General features: G+C 39.5%; 1 protein-coding gene across 5 annotated transcripts in view; it reads right to left on the bottom strand.

Moving 5' to 3' along the window:
• Nucleotides 1–14,464, bottom strand: part of EFCAB11 (EF-hand calcium binding domain 11) — a 178,166-nt gene that overhangs the window by 139,831 nt on the left and 23,871 nt on the right. The gene's annotated exons all lie outside the window — the stretch shown is intronic.

The raw sequence follows: 14,464 nt of genomic DNA, 5'->3' as shown, positions 1-14,464 counted from the left end.
GGTAAGCCGTGAAGTTCAGGTAGCTTCCATTTTCTTAGCTATGTTACGAGAGACGGTGGATGTGATTTTTAAAGTCTCTGCCGCCATCTGCTTCCATGATTCTGTATCTTGAAAACCCAAAGGTCTGAATCAATCAGATCTAACCTTATATATATATACCTTACACAGTTATACTTTTAAATTCTATACTGGCTAAAGTGCCTAAGTCATAGTGTTTTATGATTACCATTGCATTGAAGCTTTCTTCTGATTTGTTTCAATTTTTCAAACACAGTATATGCTCTGGAAAACTTAATGAAACCATCAGAGTTTGTTTGTTTGTTTTTGCCCAACCATCAGTGTTTTAAATGCAAAAAAAAAAAAAAGTTGTTACAGATGATCCTAGAACTGATTTTTATGGTATAATATAAACAATATTTAAATTTAAATAATCTTCCTGTTACCTAGATAAGGGCTGCCTATCAATTCCTACCAAATGGGAAGCGTCCCGCTTCTTTTTTTCTTATAATTAATTTATTTTTTATTATTTATTTATTTCTGGCTGTGTTGGGTCTTCGTTTCTGCACGCGGGCTTTCTCTAGTTGTGGCGAGCGGGGGCTACTCTTCGTTGCGGCGCGCGGGCTTCTCATTGTGGTGGCTTTCCTGGACCTCATCTTTGGAAGAGTCATGCTCAGTAAATTTTGTGGAACAAATAAATGGATGGATGAACAAACTCTTAGTAACACCTTTGCTACACCTTTCAGAAATCTTATATCCCCTTCCCTGATCTTACATGTTTAGGCAGATTCAGACCAACACGTAAACATCCCCAGGATAGACAGGCAAATATCTGAAAACCAGGTATAACTAGATGAGTATCTGTTTTGTGAGTCTGTGAGTCTACAAAACCCTTGTGAAACTTTACAAACTAGAAACAGCTCTTCATTAGTGGAGCACCAGGCGTGATCAGACACAGAGAGGACCTCCCGTGCTAAGGCCCTGGCTGAGTCCAGGAGTACCATGGGGGCTCAGAAGTAACGGAGTCACAGTCCCTGTCTCACGGGAGGGAAAACAACACCCAAAAGCACCCGGTACCTCATCTAAAGCTTACACCAGCTCTGGGGAAAAGACGTCATTATCCCCGCTTTACAAGTTGGGAAAACTGAGCTATAGAGAACTGATATAAGTGATAGTTATGAAAAATGTAGGGATATTCAAAACCTGACTTCCTGAATTGATAGGCAGCCCTTATCTAGGTAACAGGAAGATTATTTAAATTTAAAAATGTTATAAAAATCAGTTCTAGGATTATTTGTTTAAAATGGGTTTTTGTTTGTTTGTTTTATTGGGTTTTTTGCTTTTTTTTTTTAACTTTTTAAGACTGATAGTTTCATTAAGGTTTCCACAGCATATTCTATGTTTGGAAGATGGAAACAAATTAGAAGAAAGCTTCAGTGTGATGATAAAACCCTAAAACACTATTAATTAGGTGCTTTAGCCAGTATAGAATTTAAAAGTATAATTGTGTAAAGTATATATTTTTAAGAATAGCACAAGCAGGGGAATTCCCTGGTGGTCCAGTGGTTAGGACTCGGTGATTTCACCTCTGGAACCCGGGCTCAATCCCTGGTCGGGAATTAAGATCCCACAAGCAAGAATAGAACAAGTAATAACTTTGGTTAGATCTGACTGATAGATTCAGACCTTTGAGTTCCTGACTCCAAGACCTCTGTGCTCTTCTGACTGCATCTCAGGACACATTGAAGCAACAGACTGTTGGTCTAATGGACTTCTTGGGCACTAAAAAACAAAGTTAAACAAACACACCTAGCCCCTAAAAAGCCCATTAATAGTTAAAAAAAAAAAAAAAAGTAGTAATAATATAAAACAATATTTCTTAAATCTACTGTGCTAGCCCACGTTATGTCCCGCACTTCCATTCCCCAGTCAGCAGGTTAACGGCTATTTCCAGGATGGAGCCAAGTGTTATACAACCATGCAATTTCCGATACGTGAACCTTATGGGAGCCAATGACACCTTTACAGAAGTTTATTAGAAATGTATTCTGCCGTCAGAGACACTTGGTTTGGTTCCTAAGCTTAGAAGATGCAGTAATTTGGGCACACATTTTTGGCACTGATTTTTCAAAAATTAATAAAGTAACATTTATTAAGACAGCCTCCAGGTTAACCTCCTTGCCTTCCAATTAGTTTCTTATCAGAGTTTTTAGCACCACCAACTGGCTAAAGAGATCAACTACAAATCTGCTTGGCTCTCAATCTGCTTTGTTCATTAAAAGAGGATCATACATATATTTCACATTTAATTTATGTTAAAGTAATTTATTTCAGTCACTAAATAAAACTAGAAACGCCTTTCCTTGTTAGTCATATAAAAAATAATCCACTTTGGCTTTTTCACTTAAAAAGAAGGTACATTTTGCTTAGTAAGTCATTAAAGAAAACTAAATCTACCCACTAAGGCTAATCTGATTTACTCTACCATAAACTCATACTCAAAAAGCAAAGACTAAGAACTACAATAAAAATTAGAAACTAAGAGAGCGATAGCAAACTAAACGGTATTGAACACTATGTGAGTCTACTGTGTCTACGTAAGACATTAATTTAATTGGAAATAAAAATGATTGAGGAGGTAATTTCACATTTTTAAAAATTTGAGCTTTTTCTATCAAGATTCCTGACGTAGAGATGAATGCTGCCATGTGACACATGAATATTTATTGCCATTTATCTTTCCCTCCTGTTTAATTGAACCACATCTAGCAATGGATGGTGTACAGATTGGGGTTCAAATCTGATTTCTGTACAATGAATCAATTTGTGAAAATATGTATTCCTGAAGAACTAAGTCCAATTTTTTTCCCCAAAGCAACCAATTTGTGGATACAAGTTGCCTTTGAAAAGTACATCCAGCCACTTGTTGTCATGACACGTTTGTAACGGGCAGAATAAATGGCACCACACTATAACAAATTTGGTCACCAACAGAAACTTCTCTACTAGACAATGTACAAGAGGGAAAGAAAAAGAAGCTTCCATCCAATTTATTAAATTTGACTCTGATAGCAGAGTTCTGTTAAAAGCTTTCTGCTAAGAGTTTAAAACTGCTGTAATAATTTCACGATGACAGCAGTTTAAATCTCTACACAAATGGGTAGTCAAGTTCATACTTTTTAAAGCCTGACTCTAAATCTGCAATTGAAAATCCAGTAAAGAAGATAATTTGCAACAGACCCAGATAAAATTAAGGACCAGCAGCTGCCCTACCCCATTTAACACACAATTTCAACATGTGTACTTTGATCGTCATTCTATTCCTTTGCTCATTTATTTACTCATTCATTCTTTCACTCATACATCCATTGAATATTCTCTCTCCAGCAAAGACAGTTAAATTTCTGCAAAAAGGGAAACAAGAATAAGACTCTTCTACTGTCCCCTCCTCTCCTTGGATGCCAGCCTTGATATGCCGTCTCCAAGGCATAGAAGATTTCCATTTGAAATCATGAATGGATTACCAGGAACCTTAACAGTAAGAAGACTTGGGTTAAGAAAAGCATTTTATAACTTTTATTGTTGTTGCTATACATGTTCTTTAACATGACTCTTGAATGATACTTAAAGCTAAGTGTGTTTAGACATTTTAACTGTAAATTTTGTCTACTCTACTATTATTATTAGACAGCAGTATTCTTAAATCAAAAAATACAATTTTGAGATGTAGCAAAAACATCTGTCCATTAACAAGTACCAGCAACGTGACTGCCATCAAATTTAAAAAAAAAAAAAAAAAGTTGATTACTTGTCAATTTCCTACAACTTTTCTTCTTTAACCAAAAGATAAAATGATTGAGAAGTCTAAGTCCAGTTTGGCTTGAGATTAGCAATAAAGGTGCTCAGCTTTACCTGTAGAATAGGTATGCATAACAGCTGATGTGCAGATCACTGCATCAATTCAGCAAGGTAATACTAGCAGGTGTTTAATGAATGGGAACTGCCGTCACTGGCACTGGGGTGGCACGGTGTCACAGAAGCTGGGAAGGAGCGAGCATCAAGGGCAGGGTCCCAGGCAGAGTGCTGAGTGCCTTGAGTAGCTGGCAAGAATAAACACTTAGAAAAAGGACAGGGAGGCGGCCTAGAGGAACTTAGGTACGAGGAGTAGCTTTCTAGGCTGCGGAGACTGAAGTTTATCTGCAGGCAGGGATGTTAGTTATAAACAGGAGAGGGAGTGACTGATGGAGAAAGGTCTAAGAAGAAGAGAAGGGGATGAGACAAGAATAAATGGGAGGAACTAGAACAAAGAAAAAAACTAGAAACAGAATTGAAGGAAAACAGAACTCTGGAGGTGAAGAGGAAACCCAGGCAGAGGCCATGACCCTGTCCATGAAGCAGAAGGCAAGGTCACCTGCAATGCACAGCAGTGGGAAAGGTTTGGTACAAATGTGACAGAGAGCAAGTCAGTCTCATGGTGTGTGACATGCTAGTGAATTGGCTTGGGGTGTTATACCAAGAAGAATTCTGAGTCTCATCAGAAGAGTGTAGGCCACGGGTATAAGGAGGTGACGGTGATAGCACACATGCCAACGATCTGCCATCCCTGAAAAAGGGAATTGAAAACAGATGAGCTAAATTCTCCTGGACGATTTCAGCACGAAAAGGAAAGCAATCTGGAATGACATAGGACCAGGGCTGGGGAACTGTGTACAGAAGATGGGTTTGGGTGGTCTAAACACTTTGGTCAAGTAGGCACAGCGTCTGCCTGACCTGAGAACTTGGTTCCATTCCGGGACAGGCAGCTGGGAGAATCAAGGCAGGCATCTGGGATCAAAGCAAAAGGATCCAGGAAGGTGGACACAGAACTCTGAGATCTTTCAGACATGACACTTGCTGGGAGACGGAGAGGGAGAGTATTGAGTGTGGTGTGTTTGAAGGAGAAGGTGGATGCATCACAGAAAGAAGACAAAGGGAAAGCTCGCTCCAGGTCTCAGATTGGCGAGGAGCAGCTCCAAGGACTAGCGCACACTCGAGAGCCTGCAGTACAGGACTGCGGGCAGGTCAGAACCAAGGCGGGGGCCTTGGATGGAGGCTCAGCCCAAGGCTTGTGTTAGAAGTGAAGGTAAGGAGGGGAAAGCGGTGTCAGCATTCTTGGGGCTTAGTCGCAGCTGAAGAGAACAGAGGTAGGAGATGTGGAAGATACAACAGGGGAGGAAGAAGAAAGATGGGGCCACATGAGGGTCCAGCAGCCATGCTTAGCCACTAGGAACCAGTCCTGAGATTGTACCATTCTTGGTCCTTTTGGGGGGAGGGAAGGGAAAGGTGAGTGACAGGCAGGAGGGAGGGACGGGAAAGTTATGGTTAACAGTATTAGTGGCTGTTCCGCCTCTCCTGGGGTCAGCTTAGGAACAGGGAAAGGCAGGGGGAGGGAAAGCGTAGGAAGAAAGAGATGCCGCTCGAAGCCTGTAGTGCACTGAATTCCTACTTTGCCCTGATCTTCTCCAGCAGCAGGTTGCAACCAAGGAGGGAAGATGAGCAGACAATACTGACGAGCTGGAAACGGTAAAAGATGATGCTAAACTCACAGCAACTGATCAAAAGGGCCTTACAAGTGAATCAATGTATAATCCTGCCTTGTAAAGAAGACAATCACAAATTCAGCTTAGCACTCCCACCCCAGCTAAAGTGATGAAACCTCATTTGTCAATTTTAAACGTTTTTTGCTTTTCCAGTTGATTTGGCAAAATCTTTCACTATTGTGATATAATTCCAAAGGCAACACGCAAAACACAAGGGTTCCTATCAAAGCGACGTGATCTGGAATGCCTGCTACCGTTTCATGTAATAAAATGCTGCATCAGTTTCCTTTTGCACATTTTTGTAAATAGTTCCTTTCATTTATGTGCAGAAAGTCAAATGAAATCTCAACTGTAACAGTCCAAACCAAACCAATTCATACGAAGAGGGAAAAGCTATATAATTGTGCAACTGGTTTACCAAGAACACTTCCAGGCAGAGCGAACATGCCTTACTTAGTCAGCTTTATGGCAGGCATTGTGGGGATGCAAAAGCATGCCTGGTTCCTACTCTCAGGACGTCCATACTGTTAGAAGAAGTGAGAAGGTAATATTACAGTGATTAAGAGCACAAGCAAACCTTTGTTCCGTTACTCAGCAGGCAGCAGCATCTAGCGAATCCTTTGACCTCTCCAAGCTTTGTCCTCGTCTGTAAAATGGGGACAGACAGAGCCTAACCCAGGAGGTTCCTAAGAAGATTCCTTCAGACCAGGGTCCGGTACATAGTAAATACTCAGCAAATGTCAGTTGCCAGTGTTACTATTATTAGATGCAGTACTCTCGCAAGTGCTACAGAAGTTCTAAGGAAGAAAAAGGAAATTTTGTGAGCTGGAGTGATCAGGGAAGGCTCCCTAGAAGAGAGAGTTCAGCTAAGTTCAAAGGAATGGATACCAGTAGATATGTGGATGGGGAAGTCAGGAGAGGAGAAGAGAGGGCAGTGGAAGAGAAATGAGATAGGATCAGAACACAGCAAGTAAATCAGAATAGTGGATTAGAATCTTTGATCTGGGCAGGCCAGGTCTGTGTGTGGAGGGGCCTTGTATGTCAGGCTAAGGAGTCTGGGTGTCATCCGGCAGGGGATGAAAGGTTACTGAAGTCAAGAGGTAACATTAAAAAGTAATGCTAATTTACTCTCATTATCCAAAATTGAACGAGGAGGGTGGACCAGTGATTTTCAAACTTTAATAAGTGCATATGGATCACCCAGGGATCACATAAAACACATCTGATTCAGTATGTTTGGAGTGAGGCCTGAGATTAGGCATTGCTAATCACTGCTAACAAGTTCCCGAATGCTGATGCTGCTGGTCTCTGGAGCTTTGAATGACAAGGATGTATCTCTTCAAGGTAGCCTGATGGAAGAGAATGCATGGGTAGGAGGATGGTAGACAAGATGGCTAGACGTGAGGTCGCAAATTCATAGGTCGGTATGCCATACATAAAAAAATAGCATTAGAAGCCTTTGGACTTGATTTTTTAAGCTATATCTAAGGGGGACAACTGAAACTTTGTAGTGAAACTCTTAATGCTGAGCCTATTTTTTTTTTTTTTTGGTGACATCTTAAAACAATGTTAATTTAATTATCTCCTATAAAATAAAAATTTCTTTTATTAAATACAAGTTTTTCTTATTTTATAAATACAACACACAGTATTATCAAAGTTTTCACCCAGAAGTTAGCTATCTACTACAAAAGAAAAATGTAAGAAACAGATTCCTCTTTCTATAAAGGAAAATGGCATGAATACCTGCATGATGTGCGCCTATCACTAACTTCCAGGATGACTGAAAGCGTTAGCAACATTTGGCCATAAGAAAGAAACCATGGCAGGAGTTTCTTATGTGACAGTTGGATTGAAAGAAAAATAGTCCTCATGCTATTACAGCAAGAACAGTGTATTTTACCATATATGTAGATGAGGGATTGGAAACGTTGACCATAACACTTGTTATAGTGACATCTCAAAAACTAAACCCAGGGTTGGAGAGCTGTCAGCCCAGTAATTTTCTCTTGAGAGCAGTCTTTGTCACATCTGTATTCACATGGTGGTGGATTCTGAATATTATGTGGGATACGCAGAGAAAATCAAGGAGACCGCCATGCCACCCTCCATGACAGATAACCCCACCAGTCGGTTCTGGAACAAGAAGCACAAGCCCCTCATGTCTGAGATGAGGAGAGTGTAGGCCTGAGAGGTTTCGGTGAAAGTCTGTTCGCTACATAAGCCATTCATTTACATAAAATTCAGTCACTTACTTGACACATATAAAACTGTGCTACGGGAGTTCTGTACTCCCATAAATATCCCACTTGTGCTTGTTTATATTAAGCTCACGTTCTAAAACTAGAAATAATTGATGCATGCAAATACCTATGTATAAGCATACAGAAGAAAGATATTTATGACAGATTAGGAGTTTCAAGCTGAAGGAGGAGACAAGTTCCTTTTTGGGGTAGAGAGGGGTTGGGTAGGGTGTAGGGTAGGGCCAGCTTTCAAGATAAGAAATATTTTGTTAAAAGCTGGGCCTTGAAGGAGGAGTAGAATTTGCATCTGGATGGGTTTAACCTCAGAAGAGACTACAAAATCTGGACATCTGGAATGTGAAAGAGATTAAATACTTCTTCCAAACAAATAGTACATCCTTGTTAACGGGAACTAATTAGCTTAACTGAAGAAACCAAAATAACATATTCTGTTTGAAAATCTACGTAATGAAGTCATTATTCTTCTCTACTTGTTTTCTGGTCCAGTTTCTGAGCTTCAATTCCTGCATCACCAATTCTAAAATTTATACCGGTAAAAAAAGACCATCCTCAAATGCAAGGATATAATTTTTGTTCATGGAGCAAAATCAGTCAAGAACCCTCTGAAAAACTGACATTTTCTTAAAGTGATTAGCATATAATTATTTCTATAGCTGGATTTTTAAAGTACAGTTGTATTTAACATATTACATGTGAAAGTCCCCAGAGAGGAGAAATTCTGAGGTCAGTTTGAAAAGCTTACACATATTCATATTCCCCATTCAGTGATCACATGCAAGAAAAAAAAACAGAAATGGGAATCTCTGACAATAAAATTGTGAAACATAAAACACTGAAATAAAAACCAAGGCATTATCATTGCAGGGAAGATACAAAAATTCACGAAATAAAAATTGGAAACTCAGGAAGTCTACCTATTTGGTCGCTACACTCACACACTAGGTACAGCTGGTAACAGCTATCTACCTATAGTTACAAAGAATCAGATACGATTTCTAGTCTCTTTTATACTTTTCTATACACAGAAGCATGTAGACACTTACAGATCAACAATCATATTCCCCAAAGTAGGTACTCACTATAATAACTGCGATCTTGGTGAGGTCACCTGACTGCATTTATAAGATGATCATTCCGATGTACAGAATAATGACTGGGAAACTTTCTCCAGTTACAGACTGTCCAAGAAAATGATACGCAACAAGTTGGCCGCCAGCAGAAAGGAATTACAAGAAGCTAGAGAGCACAGTGAAGAATAACACTTCAAAAGAGACGCAAATGATTTGAAAAAATACATTCTATCTTATATCACTTTCCCTTGGGCTCCTTGGTTCTAAAAGACTCTTCCATTAACATGTTAATTCACGTTACCCAAGCTCATGAGGCCCCTTTCCCCCACGATAGCTGGGATAAAAGGCATATGTGACCTTTCTATCAAGAGGGTACCCATCATTCCCTTTTAAAATTGCATTCTTAAGCCCCTACCCCACTAACATGTTGGCAATGAAAATAGACTATCCAACAAGTCAAGATGCTCTTATTCTCAACAAATTTTTAATACTCCCAAAAGGAGAGTGAGATATTCTATGTTTTTGACCATCCCCATGTAACACGAAGAATGAGATTCTTAGACCAAAAATATCATATATCACTTTAAATGTCTCCAGTTGTGACTGGAGAGCATTTTGGTACGTCGGTATTTCCGCATTACATTACTATCTGGCAATCCACCTGCACTCACAGTCTTGGACACTGGCGGGCCTTCTGCACACCCATGTTTCATTTCATATGGCTGGAAAGCAGAAGAAGCTACCCAGAGCTTTTTGTCAACTGACAGGCGGTAAGAAAGTGCAAATCGCAGCACTTACAATGAGATGGAGAAGGCTCCTAGGCATGGAGACGCAAACATACCCACACAGAGAAAAACACCAGCCAGAAATATCACAGGGTGCTGATGGTGGGCGAAGTCAAGAGAGCACATTAAGCCAGCTCCCTGACAACAGCTGGGGCTAAATCATGAACTAAAAATGTCTCTAAAAAAAAACCACAAAAAACAAAGAGAGGCCATCAGAGATTAATTCATAAAAATCACATGTAGAACGAGAAAAATAGCAGGCAAAGCCACATGTGGTTAGAAAGCTCCTGATTGCATTTTAAAGGATTCTTGCCTAGATTATAAGAAATTAAAACCATAAGAAAATTATAAGTGAGGATTTTACTGTTACTGGGTATTTGGAGTAAGTGACAATGGACCAACAATTATTAAGTAACTAGAATGCATAAGGCAACATGCTGAGAACAGTGGAAGTTACAGATAAATTTGTAAACTCAAAGAGCTTGTAGTATTTTATGGAGCTAATCGTAAACACTGTATTTTTGTTTATTGAGTAGACGATTGAAACAATTACACAACCACAGTACTACCAAAATTCAGAGAAAGGAGAAAAGGCTGTTCAATGTAAAGAAAAAAAGACTTTTTTGTGTGTACTTATTGAGCAGGACCTTGGAAGATAGGTCTAATTTGGACAGATAAGAAGTAGAGAAAGGCACTGCTGGCAAGAGCAACAGAATGCAGTATAAATACACATCCCATATTCAAAGGAACAAGCATTAGGCAAAGGGAATTTGGGATGATGAATGAAAGATGAGTTTGGGAAGGGGACCAGATGTTGGAGACCCAGGTTAAATAGTTTTAACCACTTTTTAGATTCACTAAAGATTTTTGAATGTTTAAGAAAAAAAAAAAAGTACTACAAAGTTTTTATAATGTTCTATTAGTATTAAAGAAGAAAAGATGTTTTTTGTTTTAAACTTTCAGTGCTAGAAACAGCCTGTTAGCTCAGATTCATCCCACTGGACAAACAGCATTACTCAGTTCTCGCACCTCTTAAAACGTCTGCCATTTGTAGGACAAAAGAAAAGAAAGCTCTTCATGAGAATTTCCTGAGAATTTCTTAATAATAATGAAATGTCATCCATGATATTTATTAGCTTCAGTTATTTCAGTGCACAGGTACACAAGTCATGATTATCAGCTCTAAGTGGAAAGCAACGTTGTAAGTTTTAAACACTGAAAGGAATCTCAAAATTTAAAAACATTAAGCCTTTTTAAACATACCTTTAGAGGTAATATAAAGTAATACCAATTTTTGTTTTTTACATAAGATATCACCTCTTGCTTTATGAAAGAAACATTCCTCAAAACCCATCCCTCGTTAGAAAACTTGATTTCTTAATTTACATGAAAAAAACTATAATTAGCAGGCCCCAAGCAATCAACCATTAAAAATAAAACCTCAAAAACTACTTTCCCCAATAAAGCAAACACCTCCATAAAACGAGAGATGAAAGTAGATACAGAAAGGCTTAGGGGAGATACTATAAAATAACAAGATACAGCAAAATAACAAAATGAAACATCAGTAGATATAGCTCAAGAAAGAAACGTGAGGAGAAAATAAAACCATAACAGAGGGAGTGCTTCAAGATGGCGGAGGAGTAAGACGTGGAGATCACCTTCCTCCCCACAAATACATCAAAAATACATCTACATGTGGAACAACTCCTACAGAACACCTACTGAACGCTAGCAGAAGACCTCAGACTTCTGAAATAGGTCTTGGTGCTCCTGCCTGGTGTCAGGCCTGAGCCTCTGAGGTGGGAGAGCCGAGTTCAGGACACTGGACCACCAGACACCTCCAGGCCCCACATAATATCAATCAGCGAGAGCTCGCCCAGAGATCTCTGTCTCAACGCTAAGACCCAGCTCCACTCAACGGCCAGCAAGCTCCAGTGCTGGACACCCCATGCCAAACAACTAGCAAGACAGGAACACAACCCCACCCATTAGCAGAGAGGCTGCCTAAAACCATACTAACTTCACAGACACCCCAAAACACACCACCGGATGCAGCCGTGCCCACCAGAAAGATCCAGCCTCACCCACCAGAACACAGGCACTGGTCCCCTCTAACCAGGAAGCCTACACAAGCCCCTGAACCAACCTTACCCACTGGGGGCAGACACCAAAAACAACGGGAACTATGAACCTGTAGCCTGCAAAAAGGAGACCCCAAACACAGTAAGTTAAGCAAAATAAGAACACAGAGAAACACACAGCAGATGAAGAAACAAGGCAAAAACCCACCAGACCAGACAAATGAAGTGCAAATAGGCAGCCAGCTGAAAAAGAATCCAGAGTAATGACAGTAAAGATGATCCAAAATCTTGGAAACAGAATGGAGAAACTACAAGAAACATTTAACAAGGACCCAGAAGAACGAAAGAGCAAACAAACAACAAACAATGATGAACAACACAAAAAATGAAATTAAAAATTCTCTAGAAGGAATCAATAGCAGAATAAATGACGCAGAAGACCAGATAAGTGACCTGGAAGATAAAATAGTGGAAATAACTACCACGGAGCAGAATAAAGAAAAAAGAATGAAAACAATTAAAGACAGTCTCAGGGATCTCTGGGACAACATTAAACGCACCAACATTTGAATTATACGAGTCCCAGAAGAAGAAGAGATGAAGAAAGGGTCTGAGAAAATATTTGAAGAGATTATAGTTGAAAACTTCCCTAACATGGGAAAGGAAATAGTCAATCAACTCCAGGAAGCACAGAGAGTCCCATACAGGATAAATCCAAGGAGAAACACTACAAGACACATATTAATCAAACTATCAAAAATTACATACAAAGAAAAAATATTAAAAGCATCAAGGGAAAAGCAACAAATAACATACAAGGGAACCGCATAAGGTTAACAGCTGATCTTTCAGCAGAAACTCTACAACCCAGAAGGGAGTGGCAGGACATGTTTAAAGTGATGAAAGGGAAAAACCTACAACCAAGATTACTCTGCTCGGCAAGGATCTCACTGAGATTCAACAGAGAAATTAAAACCTTTACAGACAAGCAAAAGCTAAGAGAATTCAGCACCACCAAACCAGCTTTCCAACAAATGCTAAAGGAACTTCTCTAGGCAGGAAACACAGGAGAAGGAAAAGACCTACAACAACAAACCCAAAACAATTAAGAAAATGGTAATAGGAACATATATATTGATAATTACCTTAAATGTAAATGGATTAAATGCTCCAACCAAAGGACATAGCCTGGCTGAATGGATACAAAAACAAGACCCATAAATATGCTATCTACAAGAGACCCACCTCAGACCTAGGGACATATACAGACTGAAAGTGAGGGGATGGAAAAAGATATTCCATGCAAATGGAAATCAAAAGAAAGCTGGAGTAGCAATTCTCATATCAGACAAAACAGACTTTAAAATAAAGACTATTACAAGAGACAAAGAAGGACACTACATAATGATCAAGGGATCAAACCAAGAAGACACAACAATTGGAAATATTTACACACCCAACATAGGAGCATTTGCCTCAAAACATAAGGCAAATGCTAACAGCCATAAAAGGGGAACTCGACAGATACACAATAATAGTTGGGGACTTTAACACCCCACTTTCACAAATGGACAGATCATCCAAAATGAAAATAACTAATGAAACACAAGCTTTAAATGACACATTAAACAAGATGAACTTAATTGCTATTTATACAACATTCCATCCAAAAACAACAGAATACTCACTCTCACCACTGTTACTCAACATAGTTTGGGAAGTTTTAGCCACAGCAATCAGAGAAGAAAAAGAAATAAAAGGAATCCACATCGGAAAAGAAGAAGTAAGCTGTAGATGACATGATATTATACATAGAGAATCCTAAAGATGCCACCAGAAAACTACTAGAGCTAATCAATGAATTTGGTAAAGTAGCAGGATACAAAATTAATGCACAGGAATGTCTTGCATTCCTATACACCAATGATGAAATATCTGAAAGAGACATTAAGGATACACTCCCATTTACCATTTCAACAAAAAGAATAAAATACCTAGGAATAAACCTACCTAAGGTATAGCTAGTGGGAAGCAGCCGCATAGCACAGGGAGATCAGCTCGGTGCTTTGTGACCACCTAGAGGGGTGGGATAGGGAGGGTGGGAGGGAGACGCAAGAGGGAGGGGATATGGGAATACATATTTACGTATAGCTGATTCACTTTGTTATACAGCAGAAACTAACACAACATTGTAAAGCAATTATACTCCAATAAAGATATTTAAAAAAAACCATAACAACAAAAAAGCCACATTGGACACAGCACAAAGGAGAACAGACACTGCTGAAAATATACTGAGAAACATGGTGAACAATTTGAGCAAAAGAAATAGAAATTAAACAATTTAAAAGGACTTCCAACATAAGCACAATCAGCATTTTCAGAGAAAAAGAATGTGATTCAAAAATGTTAATGTTTGGACTTTCCTGGTGACGCAGTGGTTAAGAAACCTACTGACAATGCAGGGGACACAAGTTCGAGCCCTGGTCTGCGAAGATCCCACATGCCGCGGAGCAACTAAGCCCACGAGCCACAACTACTGAGCCCACACACCACAAATAAAAAATAATTTATCTTTGGCTACGTTGGGTCTTCGTTGCCGGGCACGGGCTTTCTGTAGTTGCGGCGAGCGGGGGCTACTCTTTGTTGTGGTGCGCCGGCTTCTCCTTCCAGTGGCTTCGCTTG

This window comes from Neophocaena asiaeorientalis, unplaced genomic scaffold, assembly GCF_003031525.2.
Source record: "Neophocaena asiaeorientalis asiaeorientalis breed wild unplaced genomic scaffold, Neophocaena_asiaeorientalis_V1.1 scaffold152, whole genome shotgun sequence".
NCBI lineage: Eukaryota > Metazoa > Chordata > Mammalia > Artiodactyla > Phocoenidae > Neophocaena > Neophocaena asiaeorientalis.
This window is presented reverse-complemented; position numbering and strand designations above follow the sequence as displayed.